Source organism: Gorilla gorilla, chromosome 22 (assembly GCF_029281585.2).
Source record: "Gorilla gorilla gorilla isolate KB3781 chromosome 22, NHGRI_mGorGor1-v2.1_pri, whole genome shotgun sequence".
NCBI lineage: Eukaryota > Metazoa > Chordata > Mammalia > Primates > Hominidae > Gorilla > Gorilla gorilla.
Window position 1 is genome coordinate 31,659,291 of NC_073246.2, and position 16,914 is coordinate 31,676,204.

Here is a 16,914-nt window from a genome sequence, read left to right on the forward strand (position 1 = left end):
GAAAGCATGGGCCAGGCGGGGTGGCTCACACCTATAATCCCAGCACTTTGGTAGGCTGAGGCGGGTGGATCACAAGGTCAGGAGATTGAGACCATCCTGGCCAATATGGTGAAACCCCGTCTCTACTAAAAATACAAAAATTAGCTGGGCGTGGTGGCACGTGCCTGTAGTTCCAGCTACTCGGGAGGCTGAGGCAGGAGAATTGCTTGAACCTGGGAGGCAAAGCTGGCAGTGAGCAGAGATTGCACCACTGCACTCCAGCCTGGCGACAGAGCATGACTCCGTCTCAAAGAAAAAAGAATAGAAAGCATGAGTAGTGATTACAGACATAAATTTCAGTAGCCCACTGAAGAAATATTCTGTGATTTAATGTCAGTCTTTTTAAAGTCACAACTTACAGCAAACTTTTTCTCCCTTAGAATTTAAACATGCTTAATCCCCTTTCATCTTAAACAATAAAATAAAAGAGACATGCCACCTCCACTTTTTCCAACACCCCTTTCCTGAGTTCCAGCTAACACTGTGAAAGCAAGGTGTATGTTTCTTAAGTATTCATTTAAGTTCTTGGGTTTATTTACGTATTGTTTCTCCCTGGCATTAATCAGAGTATTGTTTGAATTTTCCAACGGTATTTTAGTTACACTCTGTTGATTCAAAAGAAGGTTGTTTGTCCAAGCTTGTCCAAGTCAGTTTCAAGAGGCTCAGCCACCAAAAGGTTCATCAAAGAGGAAGCCAAGGTCATCAGTAAAGCCTCTCAAGAGGTAGGATCACAGGGATGAAGTGGACACCCACGGGTCCTGCCATCCTTGGCATCAGGAAAGTCTCCATTCTGGACCACCTTTGTCTGTGTGAACCATTCCTCTCAGATTTTAGAGTCTGGAAATTTCCTGAGTAGCTTAAGAGAAGATAAGAGCCAAAGTTTCCAAACTGTAGAAATAACCCAAATGCATGGCTCCTTTTATTTCCACAAATTTGGCCAGAGACATGACAATTTGGGCAACTCTGTGCAATGTTTTACATTTAATGATTTTTATGACCCAAACTCTGCTAGGCAGAATAGTATAAGCATTTGTAATCCGTACTAAAATAATCCATCTGGCATAAAATCCAAATTTCAAAATTGGATGAGATTGTGCGTTCTGGGCCTACCAAGATAGTTATTACACACATGAGAACTCAAAACACTAAAGCAACTGGTAGAAACAATTGCTCTTCTCCTTGCTGTAAACATGAAAGTGAGAAGCAGCAAAGAACGATCAACAAATTAACACCCTTTTCATATGTTTTGTGACAGCTACCTGGAATGGGCAGGAAAGAAAAATGCAGATAAGAAAATTAAAACCACAGACTCCTGGGCAGCGAACAAGAGCCTTCTGATCCTAATTCGATCTGGAGTTAAGAATGAAGGGGATTTCTGTAGCAGTTTCTTTTGCATAGCAGAGCTCCGACTTTTCTAGCAACAGCGTGTCCCTGGAAGCTACACAAAGTCCTCTTTGATTGCCTGTGATCAAAGCCACGAAGGCTCTCCTGCAACATCTTAGCTTCAGAAAGCCAGGAAAATCAGAATGCTGAGAGTATATTAATAATTCCTAAACATATTTCTAAGGTGAGTGGTACTTCTAACAGAGCTTCATTATTACTAAAAATGATTTGTTTCTGACTTTCCTGTTGGGGAAAAAGTTAGCCTTAACTTTCTGATGAGCAAGGTGCATGTTATAGTGGATATTGAACAATATAGTCAGTTGTTTTACTCAGAATTTATGCAGCTGATCACATAGGGACAGGACTGGATGATAGAAAGCTCACTAGACTGGAAGTCAGGAGAATCAGCTTTGTCACCGATCTAACGTAGCATAGTGGACATGTCTAACAGCCTTGGCCTCAGCATCTCCATCTGTGAAATGGGCTGAAGGGCTTGAGCTCTCTGTAACTTCTTTGGGATGTGGTAGTTAAGAAGGCTCCCATTGGATTCCACATACCTTTGTTTATAGCCATGGCTGAATCTTCACAAGACTGCCAAATCCCAAGCTGCCTCCTATTCTGTACCATTTCTGCCACATTTGGGTCTTTATCAGCAGAAGAGTGCAGACACTTTAATGTGAATTCATGTGCAGCACTTGACCGAGGATTATTTCTACTTTTTAAAAGGCAGCAAGCAAAAACATGCAACTTGATATATGGGGGTGGGAAGGATCATATTTTAAAGTCAGAAGAACTGCTTATATATTTCAACTATAAAATTTATTATCTGTGTGAATTTCATTAAATTATTTAACTCCTCTGAGTCTCAATTTCTCATCTGTATAATAAAACCTAGTCCGCATATTGCAATGAAGTTAAAAAGACAGTCTGTTTATGAAAAGTGTAAATTTCTATTTAATATCAAAAGTACATAATCTAAATTGTGAAGTCTTTATTATTTTTACTATTTATTTTTATTTATTTATATATTTCATGAATGTTAGTAGTAGTTGTTATAGAAGAGTATTAGTAGTATTAGTTGTAGGGATAAGAACCAACAAACTATTTTTTTAATGATGGCATTTCATATACAATGAGGAATCAGGGTAGAAGAATTAATTGGGGAGAGGGAAGCATCTTTTTGCGGCAATTAAAATATGTACAACCATACCTAAACTAGTCACCCTATTTTTAGTTCCTTCTCTCCCTTCCTTCTCTCCCTCCCTTCCTTCCCTTCCTCCCTCCCTCCCTCATTCCTTTATTCCTTCCTTCCTTGCTGTCTTGCTTTCTTTCTGAATATGTACCTACTCTACATTTGCCAACTCCAACTCTGGATGCATTCTAAAGGAAAGACAAGCCAACCACAGGGTAGAAACATCACCCTGAGCCAGAGCTCTGGGTCAACAGTGACGACAGGAGGCATCTGGTAGGGAGAAAAGATGTAGCAATTTTACCTGGAACTACAAAGATGTGAGACTCAGAATCACGCTGACATTTGGGGACCTAGCAGGGGTGTATAGACAAAATGTGGCACCACATTTGTCTTGAACTACTGATTGCTGAGGCAGATTTTCTTGTAAAGGTAGGACGCCAAGCAGTATGGTCCAATCTCTCCTTGATTTTCTGATGAGGGTCAATAGAGAGACAGAAGGAGAGAGAAGAATGAGAGAAGCAAAATTTGGAGACTGTTGCAGAGTCAGGCTCTCTTATAGATTCTCAGAAGAAAAAAGAAAACCTGTGATACTGATATATCAAATAAGAGAGGTTTGACATATTATTAGATATCAAATTGATGTATCTAATAAGATAGGTTTGATATTTTCACTCTCATCCGTGTGAAGAGACCACCAAACAGGCTTTGTGTGAGCAATAAAGCTTTTTAATCACCTGGGTGCAGGCGGACTGAGTCCGAAAAGAGAGTCAGCGAAGGGAGATAGGAGTGGGGCCATTTTATAAGATTTGGGTGGATAGTGGAAAATTACAGTCAAAGGGGGTTGTTCGCTGGCAGGCAGGGACAGGGGTCACAAGGTGCTCAGTGGGGGACATTTTGAGCCAGGATGAGCCAGGAGAAGGAATTTCACAAGGTAGTGTCATCAGCTAAGGCATGGACCAGCCATTTTCACTTCTTTTGTGATTCTTCAGTTACTTCAGGCCATCTGGATGTGTACGTGCAGGTCACAGGGGATAGGATGGCTTAGCTTGGGCTCAGAGGCCTGACAGATACAACATTTGATTATATTTGGTATATCTTATTAGATATACCTAATAAGATATATCAAATAAGATAGATAGGTTTTAAATAAGATTAGTTGGCAAGAAAGCTGCCTCACACCACCCCTACTGCAGCCTTTTGCACATTTCTGTCCTTAGCTTACCTCCCTTTCATCTGGTAATAATGGTGGCACTGGACCTTTTTTCCAGATCACCTTCCTTTAGCTGCCTCTTGGTCCACTTTTCCCCTTCAAGGTTGCTCTTGCTGCTAAAGGTTTACCATGACTTTATTTCTGTGGATGGGAATGGGGAGTGAGCGTATGTTATTATGGAGCCATCTCTTAATGATATAGTCCTGGGCCCAGGGAGAACTTGCAATTGCATGCTCCATAAGTCCTTCTTTATTTCTTCCATGCACACAGCAGCTCTGCTAATGCCTCTCAGCCTGACACACCCAGTCAATCTGTTACACTCAAGATGGTTTTTACTACAATGGGAGGGAATCTGCATATGTCCTGGTGGGTACTGGTGCATCTGATTTTTACATAGGTTGCAAGTAATCTGACCAGTTTGTTAATGACCTTTTAATGTACATTTGCATTATGATTGTTCCCATTATTTGCCATTCCAATTCCACTTATGGGGGTTTTCTTTCGAGACGCTAGCTGTCTTTCCTACCTGCCTGTAACACTTTCACAAAGTTAATGAGGACATGTGCGCATGGCAGTGGGTGTCACCATTTTAATTGCTTCCAAATATGGTTAGCATATGTTGTCTTAGTATAGAAAATCTGAATTAAAATGCTAAGCCTTTTTAGTACTAGCGAGAGATAATAGTCTCTAGAGCTAGGGCTCTTCTGAGAAATTCATGATGTCTCCAAAGTTTCCCTATGGTTCAAGAACATGCTGGTTTTTCCGAAACAGCTCTTATATACTTTTGATCTCCTTGGACTTTTAATGTTTCTGTAGATAGTGATTTGGTAACTTCCATGAGATAAGGTCAGAGCTAGAATGGGCTGGGACTTGCTTTCATTAGTATGTGTCTAAGCACTTGGTCCAGGAATTATATCCTTAACAGTAGCTTTCCTGTTCAGTCACTTTCCCCCTAATTTAACTATAAGAACAAGGAACTTAATTTTGTTGAGGTCCTACAAAAAATTGTATTCTTTGGTTATATGCTGTGAGCATGAAGGATGTGTGAAAATTCTCAAAAGAGAAAGTCTGCTTCTTCTTTGCAAGAAGCTTACTATTTCTTGGATGAGACCAAATGGCCAGAAAAAGGAGCTTAACAGTATTGTACAAAGTAAATTCAAAGAAAAAATATGGCCAGGCACAGTGGCTCACACCTGTAATATCAGTACTTTGAGAGTCTGAGGTGGGAGGATCACTGGAGGCCAGGAGTTTGAGACCAGCCTGAGTAACATAGTGAGACTCATATCTCTACAAAAAACAATTAAAAAAATAAAAAATTAGTGAGTGTGGTGGCATGTGCCTGTAGTGCCAGCTTCTTGGGAGGCCGAGGCAGGAAGATTCCTTGAGCCCAGGAGTTCAAGGCTACAGTGAACTAGGATCGTGCCACTGCACTCCAACTTTGGATGACAGAGTGAGGCCCTGCCTCCAAAAAAATAAAAAGTATATATAAGTAATGCATCTGCTATTGAATGGTACCAGGAAAGGAGATTTCTTAAATGACTGGAGAAGGTGGGAGTGAAGGACTCTGCTTAGAAATGCTGGACAAGTTCAGATTTGATATGACAGGCTGCTCTAGTTCCTATTTGGAGAGCCTGAAAAATAATATGCACAGCACCCTATGCTCTTGTCAGATGATAACATGCCAGAGGCAAGAGCTCTTTTTCTGGTGAGTGCATGCATGTGTGTGTGTTTTGAGTTTGCAAGCTGTCTTACTTCATCCATGTTTAGTGGAAAAGAATATTGGCCCACTGTGTAATAACAATTATTAATAGTTAATAACAATTTTATAAAATAAATTATCTAGCGCAATGAAACAAAGGATATTCTCTTCTTCATGTATAATAAAATATAATTTGATTGAGAAACAAACCCTTCATCTGCATTATACAAATAGGTAAGAGGTAATTAATGGGAAGATTTTCTTTTTCTCTCTAGGAAAATGAATCACATACTTGGCTTCCTTGGCTGCCTGTCAAGAAAACATCTTAACTCTCCACACACTGAAATATCTTGGAGACAAATTGGATGCTCAAGACAGAAGCCTGTGACGGAATCAATGTTGGACTCTCCGTAGATGGGGCCAGTGTAGCAAAGCCCTCTGGCATAGATGGGCTTCATATTACTGTTAGCTACCATAAAATTGTCCCTGTGAAACCACAGAAAATTTTACCAACTCTCTTTAGGGCAAGAAAGAGAAATGGGAACAAGAAACAGAAAACAAATCACTCACTCTGTTCTAGAGTATAAAAGCAGATATTGGCAGGCTATTTTTAAAAGTTACCTTTAAAATCATCCCTTTGCTTTATTAAAGAAAGCAGTCTTTGATTTCATGTACAGGTGTATGAAATATTTTTAGGTAAACAGTATGAAGATCTAAGGGAAAAGTCTGTGTGCCTCAGAAGAGGTAATGGTGTGTGCAATTGGATTATTGGATGTTCTGTGCCCTTGTGTAATATATATGTATATAATATATAGTTATGTAGATCATATGTACGTTGAGCAAAACCTACCTGGATCTGAACATACGGAAATCTCTATGAACCAGTAAGAGGTATTGGGATCCTTTTTCCTAAGGAGAAAAATCCTTCAAAGTTAGGTACCTTTACTAGGCAGGGAGACTCTTTACCAAAACTGCAGTATGCAGACCAGTCTTGGGTGTTTGAAACTTGGCTTTGATACGGTGACAACTCTGCGTGTAAATTACTCTGCATAGTAAAATATTCTAACCTCTCCTGCATAGTAAAATACCAATCAGCAACGAAGACAGATTACAGCTGGAACAAATGCAGTTAGTGAACTTGGATTTTTCCATACTAATGAAGTTAAACAGAAAAATAAATAAATACAAGAATAGGAAAGTCCAAAATAACTCATGTGTGGGTGGCTTTATGTACTTGGAGATCGATGCTTACACATATGCGTCATGCCTACAAAGACTGAGGTCCCAAGCAGGAGATCAAGAATATGGAAGGAAAAACTAAACTTCCTATAGAAAATACATGTAAAACAGGTTTTAGAGCCAAATAATCACGTGTTCAAATCCTGGTTCCTACTATTTAGTTGAGTTACACAGTATTTCAGATCATGAAAGCATAATTTCCTCACTTAAGAAATGGTGAGTAATCCTCACCCTGGGATTTCTGTGAGGAATAAATACAAAAGCACACATCTTACACAGAGGAGTGTGATTGTCATTTCAATGTGTCAACTTGACCAGGTGACAGTACCCAGTCATTCAATTAAGCACTAACCTGGGTGTTGCTGGCAAGTTATTTTGTAGACCTTGTTAGCATCTGCAATCTGTTCACTTTCAGTAAAGCAGATTATTTTCCATAATCTGGGTGGGCCTGATTCAACTAGTTGAAAGGATGTAAAGGTAGAACAGAGGTTTACCTGGGGGACAGGAAATTCTCCCTGTGGACTGCAGCATCAGCTTCAGCCTGGGAGTCTCCATTCTCTCTTTTTTAATGGCCTGCCCTATCGATTTCAGACTTATCTAGCCTCCACAGTCATGTAGGCCAATTCTTTGTACTCTGTCTATCTATATATCTAAATCTATCTAGCTAGCTACCTAGCTAGCTATTATCTATCTATCCTGGTTATATGTTTCTTTCATGGAATGCTGACTAATACAAGTAAGAATCTTAAAATGTTATTTTCTGTATAATCCAAATTCGAGGGTTCATATTTGAATACACAAATTCTATATTTCTATCAGATTGTAGTGACAAATATTTGTCTTCTGCTCACCTCCTTTAAACTAGAGGAGAAAGAAAGTGTGCCTGGAAGTTCTCAAGTCTTTTCCTGTTAGTATATTAATATGGATTCATTGATTTGAAGCATGGTCATCCTACACTTAGAAAGCCTAGCCTTGAGGAAATCAGGCATAAGGCAGATTAATTGCCCTGGCTGAAAAGGGAAAGGGAGAACTTAGGGGTAAGAACATCAGCATCAACATCAACATGGAACACCGTTTATCATGTGCCAGGCACTCTTCTTAATAGTTAACTAACAGGCATTCACTTATTTCATCTTCATGGTAACCCTAACAGGTGAATACCACTATCATTCTCACACTCCAGGTGGGGGATCTGAGGCATGAGGTTTAAATTGCTTGTCCTGGAATGTGGTAAAGTCATAGCGGCCACAGCAAAACATGGCTCCAGAGAGTCAGTAGAGTGGAAGCTCCTTTGGGTGCCTCTTTACATGGAGAGATGGGAGGCAGGTGGAAGAGTGCAATCCCGTAGAGCATGGAGCATCCACAGGAGCCCTCTGATATGGAATGAGAACTGCAGGAGAGAAATCAAAAAATAGGAAGAGCTAAGGGCAAGGAATCTGAAAACAGGACTATTAGATAAAATGTCAGTGTAGGGACAACGTCTTGGTCGTCTGGTCTCCAGAATTTAACTCAGTGCCTGGAAAGTAGAATATATCCCAAAAACCTGTCATGAATTGAGTAAAAAGGTTCAGATAACATTTTACCAGGAGCTGGCTTAGGTGTTAGGGTTAGAAGAGAAATGCAAAGCGTATTTTTACTGTCTGTGATTGAGGCCATGGTTATTAAGGTTGTCTGGCTTATAAAAACCTCTTAAAGAATGCAAAAAACATTTTTGAGTTATTTAAGTAGATGCCTCAAAGAACATTGAGGGAAATTTTTATTACGAGGATGTGATAGTTAAAATAAACGGGCCGGGCGCGGTGGCTCACGCCTGTAATCCCAGCACTTTGGGAGGCCGAGGCGGGCGGATCACGAGGTCAGGAGATCGAGCCCAACCTGGCTAACACGGTGAAACCCCGTCTCTACTAAAAATACAAAAAATTAGTATGGTGCAGTGGCGGGCGCCTGTAGTCCCAGCTACTAGGGAGGCTGAGGCAGGAGAATGGCGTGAACCGGGGAGGCGGAGCTTGCAGTGAGCCGAGATGGAGCCACTGCACTCCAGCCTGGGCGACAGAGCGAGACTCCAACTCAAAAAAGAAAAAATAATGACAATAATAACGCTGCGCCCAGCACGGTCAGCTAATGCCACATGGTAATTGCTGCATGTGTGAATAGCAAAATCACATGGAAGAAGAGCTGGCCTTGGGGACAATGCCACGTTACAGTGAGGAGCTCCAGAAAAACCCATGTACCAATTTCTCAGGTTCACGCTTGGGTGCCCATCCTCTCCCTGACCCCACAAAAGAATAAAGATCTTACAAATATCCAATGAATACCAGGATGGAAATAACTTGTTTCCTGGCATTCAAGACAGAGGAAATCCTTACTATTAAAACAAAACAAACAAACAAACAAACAAAACTACTAGAAATGATTAGCAAAGACATGAAACACAACATTTAAAAAAAATAAAAATAAATAAACGAGAAAATTCTATTGTATTTGTTCGTTTTAGTTTGCCACTTGAAATACAAACCAGTGGCCGGGCGCGGTGGTTCACGCCTGTAATCCCAGCACTTTGGGAGGCCGAGGTGGGTGGATCGTCTGAGGTCAGGAATTGGAGACCAGCCTGGCCAACATGGTGAAACTCCATCTCTACTAAAAACATACAAAAAATTAGCTGGGTGTGGTGGCAAGCGCCTGTAATCCCAGCTACTCGGGAGGCTGAGGCAAGAGACTTGCTTGAACCTAGGAGGCAGAGGTTGCCGTGAGCCGAGATCACACCATCGCACTCCAGCCTGGGCAACAAGATTGAGACTCCATCAATATAAAAAATAAAAATAAATAAATTAATTTAAAAAAAAGAAATACAAATCAGTGACTGAAATGCGTATTTCCCAACCAGGGACTGTTCCAATATCGCATTTAAAAGGGATTGGTCGTCTCATTTCAATTCCCATCACATACATTGTTCTAATTGTAAGTCCCTGCAGACAAAGCAGGAGCTCCAAAATCAGGGTAGAAGGTTTCCTTCAACTTCTCAGATTAACTATTTTGGTAAACAGCATACATATTTCTCACATAGTGCTAATATTATAATGGTCAATCTCCAGATTTAAGTGCATCAATTAATTAAACTACACTACTTCTGTGAATAAAAGATGTTTGTTTTACTAAATCTGCCAATTTAATTAACTTGCACAATTTCCTATATATAGAAAATTTGAAACACAAACAGTGACTACTTCTATGACTACATTTTTTCCTAATAAATACCTGCTTAAAAGATTGTTGGCGTGAGGATAGCATTATTTTTTTAAGTTCTTTCTCAAAGAAGCCAGTCAATCAAGAGCTTATCGAGTGTGTACCAGATAATCATTTTTTTCCCCAGAGGACTTAACTTTAAGCAGGGTTTTTCAACTTCTGCATTAATATTTCGGGTTGAAAAATTTTATGCTGTGGAAGACAGTCCTATGTTTTTGAATTTTCAGCAACATTCCTGGCCTCTACCCATTAATGCCAATACTACCCCTTCCTCAGTTGTAATCTTAAGTGTGTCCAGATGTTTCCATATCCCTAATTGGCAAAATTACTCCCAGTTGAGGGACGCTCCTTTATATTCTTGAAATAGATTGCATTAGACAGTATAGGCTATCTATGACAAGCATTTCTCAGATCTTAGCTTGAGATAATAGAAATTTATCTTTTGCTCTAATCAGAGAACAGTGAAGGTCATGAAGGTGGGAAGGGGTAGCATGTTCCATGTTAGAGATCTTCCACCTTTCAGCTACTGGAGCCACATTCCATTGGCCAGAATTTAGTCATCCATGCCCACCTAAATGCAAGGAAAGCTGTGAAACATAGTCTCATTGCATGCCAAAGAGGAAAAGAAACTAAGATTTGGGAAATAACATCAAGTCTCTGCCACAGGGTGTATTAGTCTGTTCTTGCGCTGTTAATAAAGACATACTCGAGACTGGGTAATTTATAAAGAAAAGAGGTTTAATGGACTCACAGTTCCACATGGATGGGGAGGCCTCACAACCATGGCAGAAGGTGAATGAGGAGCAAAGTCACGTCTTCCATGGTGGTGGGTAAGAGAGCTTGTATAGAGGCACTCCCCTTTATAAAACCATCAGATCTTATGAGACTTACTATCATGAGAACAGCACGGGAAAGACCTGCCCCCATGATTCAATTACCTCCATTGGGTCCCTCCTACGACACATGGGAATTATGGGAGTTGCAATTCAAGACGAGATTTGGGTGGGCACACAGCCAAACCATATCACAGGGATTATAACAAAATAAGGTCAAGTCATGACAAACAGATTATTTTGATGGTGTTGGAAGGGATTGCCACAAAACATCATTAGACTAATTTACTTCCAATTGAAGAAGACTGTATTTGCTTACATAGTCCTAGAACAGTGAGCAAAATTATGAAAGGACAATCTCAAAGCCTCTTTTTAGGTCATTAGTGAGCGTTTAGTGAGATAATGGACCCTCTTCTAGTCCAACATTCTCTTCAGTTTCTTCAAGCCTGTCTCAGAGCTATCAAGGATGCAGCAAAAGGGATGCCTTTGATCTGCTGTCTCTGGATGCACAAGGAGCTCAGAGAAACAACCAGGACACAGAACAAAACAAAGCATGGAGCTCTAATTTAGGGGTTTCAGCTAAGGGAGTCACTCAGCACCAGCACTGCACAGGAGGTAGGTAAGTCCCGATTAAGTTTCTGGCTTCAGAAGCTCCCCTCTGTGAGACCTTCAGAAATCTTCTTAATTGGAAAATAGCTTCAGTTCCCTTCTTTTCTTTTCTTTTTCTTTTTTTTTTTTTTTGAAACCGAGTCTTGCTCTGTCCCCCAGACCAGAGTGCAGTGGCACAATCTCGGCTCACTGTAAGCTCCGCCTCCCAGGTTCACACCATTCTCCTGCCTCAGCCTCCCGAGTAGCTGGGACTACAGGTGCCCGCCACCACGCCCAGCTAATTTTTTGTATTTTTAGTAGAGACGAGGTTTCACCATGTTAGCCATGTTAGCTCCTGATCTCGTGATCCGCCCGCCTCGGCCTCCTAAAGTGCTGGGATTACAGGCGTGAGACACCACGCCCTGCCCAGTTCCCTTATTTTCTAATGCTATGTTTTCAAGGTTTTTGTTAAGGTTAGTTAAACTAATTTATATGAAACACCTGGTGAATATAGTGCCTGGCACAGCAGTATTTATTTACATCCTTCTTAAGTCTTTGGAATCATAGATTATACTATCAGCAGATAAACTTGACAGATGCATAGACATGATCAGAAAGAGAATGGAAGGAAGATGTGGAGAGGGAGAACAGAAGTCAGAAACCAGAACAAAGGAAGACAATGCAGACACTGTAACATTAGTAGAGAGTTATAGAATATTGGGTTTAATTTTAGGTAGAATGCGTTTCGTTAGCTCTATCTGGTTTGTCTTTGATTTGTCCATTATACAAAGCTGATCTCTCTTCCCTCTGCTGTCTACTCCTCCCTGGAAAGTAGGCAGTGATAGATGCTAAGATTGGTTTGTCCTAGGCTATCTCAATAAGGACGTTTTCTCTACAGAATTTTCTAATTTCAATGAGCCCCAAACCATAATTTTGAGCAGCTGTACAAACCTTTTTGTAATGATAGTAATAAAGATTGCTACCATTTATTGGTTGTCCATAATAATCTTTATTCTGTTTCTGTTCCAGTTCTTACAGCTTCCTTTATGAGAAAGATTTGTTCTTCTGTTTATAGGTGAGAAATCTGAGACCTAAGAAATTAAGTGATTGGCCTGTGGGAGATTTGAATCCGGTTTTTCTGACTCCAAAGCCTGACCTGTTTCTTCCTAACATGTTGCCTGCCTATTCTAAGCATATACAGTGTTGCAAATGTCTGACACTGTTCTAGAGCCTCATCCTCTTTTCACCTCCAACATGCTCTTGTTTGTGGCCTGGTTGTCAGAGTATATGCGCTAGGCTGGGAAACCCTCATTGGTGGAGACAAAGTGGCAAGAGAGTAAAGGTGGCAGTTTCCAAGGGGACCTCATTGCACATCAGATACAAAGTGTGACTCAGGCATGTGCCCCAACATATAAGCCAAGAGAGTGCCAGACCTTTAAATAAGAAACACTGGATGTTTTCTGCAACTTAAATACAAGTAAGCTTGGGGGGTAGGGAGGGAAATTGTTGTACTGGAATCTAACAGTGTTTTCAAATGTTCCCATTTCACCATTAATGGTGGCACATAATCAAATTAGCCTTTAAGAGCAATCATCACTCCATGGGTGGCACCGTGGTATGCGAAGATGCCTCGGAGATTTTAATTCTCTCTAACAGCTTTCCACAATAAAACAGCTACCGAATTTGAAAGTCATTGAGAGTAATTCTAGTAGGTCTTGTTTATACACGATCTTGCAGAGGCGTCTCAAGAGCTAGTGGCTTAGATTGAGTCACTTTATACAGTTAAAGCTGTAGATATAAGCACAGACAGAAAACTGTACCTCTGTAGATCTGTAGATGTCTGTCAGTGATTCACAGCTCATACAACGCCAAGATTCAAATTTCTCTTAGAAGGGCTCTTAGTAATTCAGATGGAAAAGACTTTCCAGACAGATTCCAAGGGATTATGTTTGGGGACTGCAAAGGAGGAATTTCCAAAATTTTGTGGGCTTTTTTAGTTTTACAACAACATTTACCTTTCCTGTGTGATACTTGCTGATCACAAGGGCAATACCCTGTCTTCGGTAATCTATTGTGGGCTTGCTGTTGATGATAATAAGTTTCACCATGAAGCCTGTGACTAGCCCAAGTTGTCAGAAACTCCTCATTTCCCCGATAAGCACTTTGCCAAGCTGGTAAATGCCCCTAGGAGCCACAGTGCCCCTGTTGCCTGCACACTTTGGACCCTTTTCAATAGCTTCTGACTCATTGCACTTGCACTTAGCGCATGCTCTGATGTGGACTTCCAGCTCAGAACCCAGGTTCTCGAACTCATGAACGCATTCAGCATCCCTTGCTATCACAACCAGCTTGACAGAAAGACCACAGGCCAAGTGCAGCAGAGTTCCAGAAAGTGAATGCAGCAAAATAACCTTGCTCTCTTTGAGGTACTGAAAACTGGCCTGCCATTTAGCCTAAGTAGAAATCTAATTAATATGTTGAAGAAAAGATCGAATACTACTGTATAACTTTCAACAAGAAAACCAATTCTGAAATGAAAAAAAAGCAAATCATGCTATATATTAAGATAAATATTTTTTAGAAAAAGTTCTTATATTTCACAAGGATTCACTGTGTGTGAAATTCAATTAAGTCTTTTAAATCAGATTCTATTTATGCCTTTACAATTACAGTTAGAATTTTAAAAATGTTTCTTTCGTTCTTCTCTTCTTTTCTTTCTTTCTTTCTCTCTTTCCTTCCTTCCTTCTTTCTCTTTCTTTCTTTCTTTTTTTTTTCCCACAGTTTAGCTCTTGTTGCCCAGGCTGGAGTGAAATGGCGTGATCTCAGCTCACTGCAACCTCTGCCTCCCAGGTTCAAGCAATTCTCTGCCTCAACCTCCCGGATAGCTGGGACTACAGGCACCTGCTACCATGCCTGGCTAATTTTTTGTATTTTTAGTAGAGACAGGGTTTCACCCTGTTGGCCAGGCTGGTCTCGAACTCCCTACCTCAGGTGATCCACCTGCCTTGGCCTCCCAAGTGCTGGGATTACAGGCATGAGCCACTGCACCTGGCAGGAAATGTTTCTATCACACAAAATAAAGTAAAGCTGTGCAGTACAGTATTTTTTCCACAAGGCAATTTTTGAAACTTGGAGATTTTCAATGTTCACAGTTTTCTTCATGCAATGCTCTATCCTAGTTCAGGGGACATGATTTCTCTAGTTAACAGATATTCTGTCATTGGAAATGACTGATCTAAATGTCCGTCTTCATGTCTTTCCAGGAGGGCATCATCATCATAAGGTGCCATTATGAATAACATTCTGAGATCACCTGAAACACTAACTTAAAAATAAGACACGCTAAGTTTTAAAATCATAGCATTTTCTCTCATTTTTAAAATGATTAATTTATCATAAAAGAAACACTAGGTTCACTGTCTCATTCTGCAAATTGTGAGGAATTACATTTGAAGGTAAGCAGGCCACTTACAACTTATTCATCCTAGTCTTCAATTATTACAGCTATTTAAGTGATAATTGCTATTCTAATTTCACTAGAATTCCAACTATAATAGGAAAAGAGGTAAATAACGTTTCAGGGGCTCATGCTTGCATTTCTTCGATTATACAAGAGAAAAGAAGACAATATGTGAGTTTCTCTTCACTCACTTTTGGCAACTTCTGTCTGTGCATTAAGAATTCTAGAGCTGTAGCACCAGGAGGACAGGACCACCCTGTATTCAAATTGGGAGCCTCTACAAAGTCACCTTTAGACTGCAGAGTCATGCTTTTCTCATCAAACCAGCCAGCCCTAATTTTCTTTCGGTGTCATTTGTTTACATTTCAAAATGAATAAATTCCTGTCAACGTGTTCAATGTAGTACTTGAAATGAAATACTGGATATGTCACACAGACAGCTGAGATTATCTTCTGAAGTCCTAAGATTCTGATTAATGAGAAAACGATGTAAAGCCAGATTCTTCTCCCATTCCTCCAGGTTTCTAGCTTGAAATTTGCCTTCTGAAAGTAAGCCAGCTTTTCTCCTCCAAAGTAGTGCCATGTTTCTGTCTGCTAAGGGGACTGATATGGTTTGACTCTGTGTCCCCACCTAAATCTCATCTTGAATTGTAATCTCCATGTGTCGAGGGAGCGATCTGGTGGGAAGTGACTGGATCATGGGGGTGGTTCCCCCATGCCGTTCTCATGATAGTGCAGGAGTTTTCACAAGATCTAATGGTTTTATAAGTGTTTGGTAGTTCCTCCAGCGTTCATTCTCCTTCCTGCTCCCCTGTGAAGAAGATGCCTGCTTCCCCTTTGCCTTCTGCCATGATTGTAAGTTTCCTGAGGCTTCCCCAGCCATATGAAATTGTGAGTTCATTAAACCTCTTTTCTTCATAAATTACCCCATCTCAGGCATTCTTTACGTGAAAATGGACTAATACAGGGACTAAGCATCACAAGAAGGCATAAAGCCTTCAGAGTATCGCAGCTCTGCCCAATGGTGGTCAAATTATTTGAGGAGTGGGTGGGCTGGGGTTAGTATTAGAGTTTACGTCATGGTCCTGTCTTTTGACTTTTGTCCTTCCCTTTCTCCTGTCCTTAGGGTATCAGAGCCAGGAGGGTGGCTGACTCTGATGATAGAACAAGAGCTAAATATGCTCCTGCTGCTCCACTAGAGTGGTCTTCAGGTGATCGAGATTCCGAGCTCCCAAACCAAGGCAAGAATAAGGAAACTGGAACAGGAGGGCATGCTGGGCTCCAGCCTCCCGTGACAGTGAAACATTGCCTTAGAATGACTGTTGTTAATACAATTGAGGAAATAGAACACGTAATCTTGTGATTAAATTATACACAATTTGATTTAAATTTAGTTCCTGGCAGTTGCTAGGTTTCACTCTGGCATACTCTCTCAGTGTGGAAGCTGCTGATTCAGAAAGAGATGTTCCAAAGCTCATGTATTTCCTGGACACATCCAAGTACTGAATAAAATGCTGGTTAAATAAATGAGTTAATTTTCCAAGAAAGACACCAGTTACTTTTAGATTCTTTTGCTTTCTTAAGCAGATGTGTACACATTCAGAAACATAATTGGAGGGAGGATAGAACGGGGGAAAACATGGAACTGCTGGGAGCTCAGTCAGAGACTGAAGATGATGCAGAGACTTATTGAGAGGACCACATTGGGTGTCTGGAAACTGGAAGAACAAGACACTTGGATTCCTATTTTTTCACAAGTTGGTAGGATGGGGACAGAAGCATGGGTGGTGAAAACATTATCTAGGATTAAATACTACTTTCAGTTTACTAGTGCCACAGAAAACACTTTATTTTTCCACGGATATTCAGAAACCTTTATTTATTTCCTCCCTTAGCAGTGTGGATTTTGTAGGACAGAACCATACTAATTTCATACAGATGCTGGGACTGTCTCTAGGCAGAGTTAATTAGTGTTAGTTAACAGCAATAGTGTACCCACATCCACAAAAAAGTAATTTCCCTATTGCA

At 40.6% G+C, this 16,914-nt stretch overlaps 1 protein-coding gene and 1 long non-coding RNA gene across 7 annotated transcripts in view; one reads left to right on the plus strand and one right to left on the minus strand.

The window, feature by feature from the left end:
* GRIK1 (glutamate ionotropic receptor kainate type subunit 1) overlaps window positions 1–16,914 on the minus strand; it is a 399,715-nt gene that overhangs the window by 209,715 nt on the left and 173,086 nt on the right. The window lies entirely within an intron of this gene.
* On the plus strand, window positions 636–16,440 carry LOC134757855 (uncharacterized). The gene is made up of 5 exons (XR_010132397.1): window positions 636–761; window positions 1,295–1,606; window positions 11,274–11,453; window positions 12,456–12,501; window positions 16,013–16,440. It is a non-coding gene; the product is annotated as an uncharacterized lncRNA (long non-coding RNA).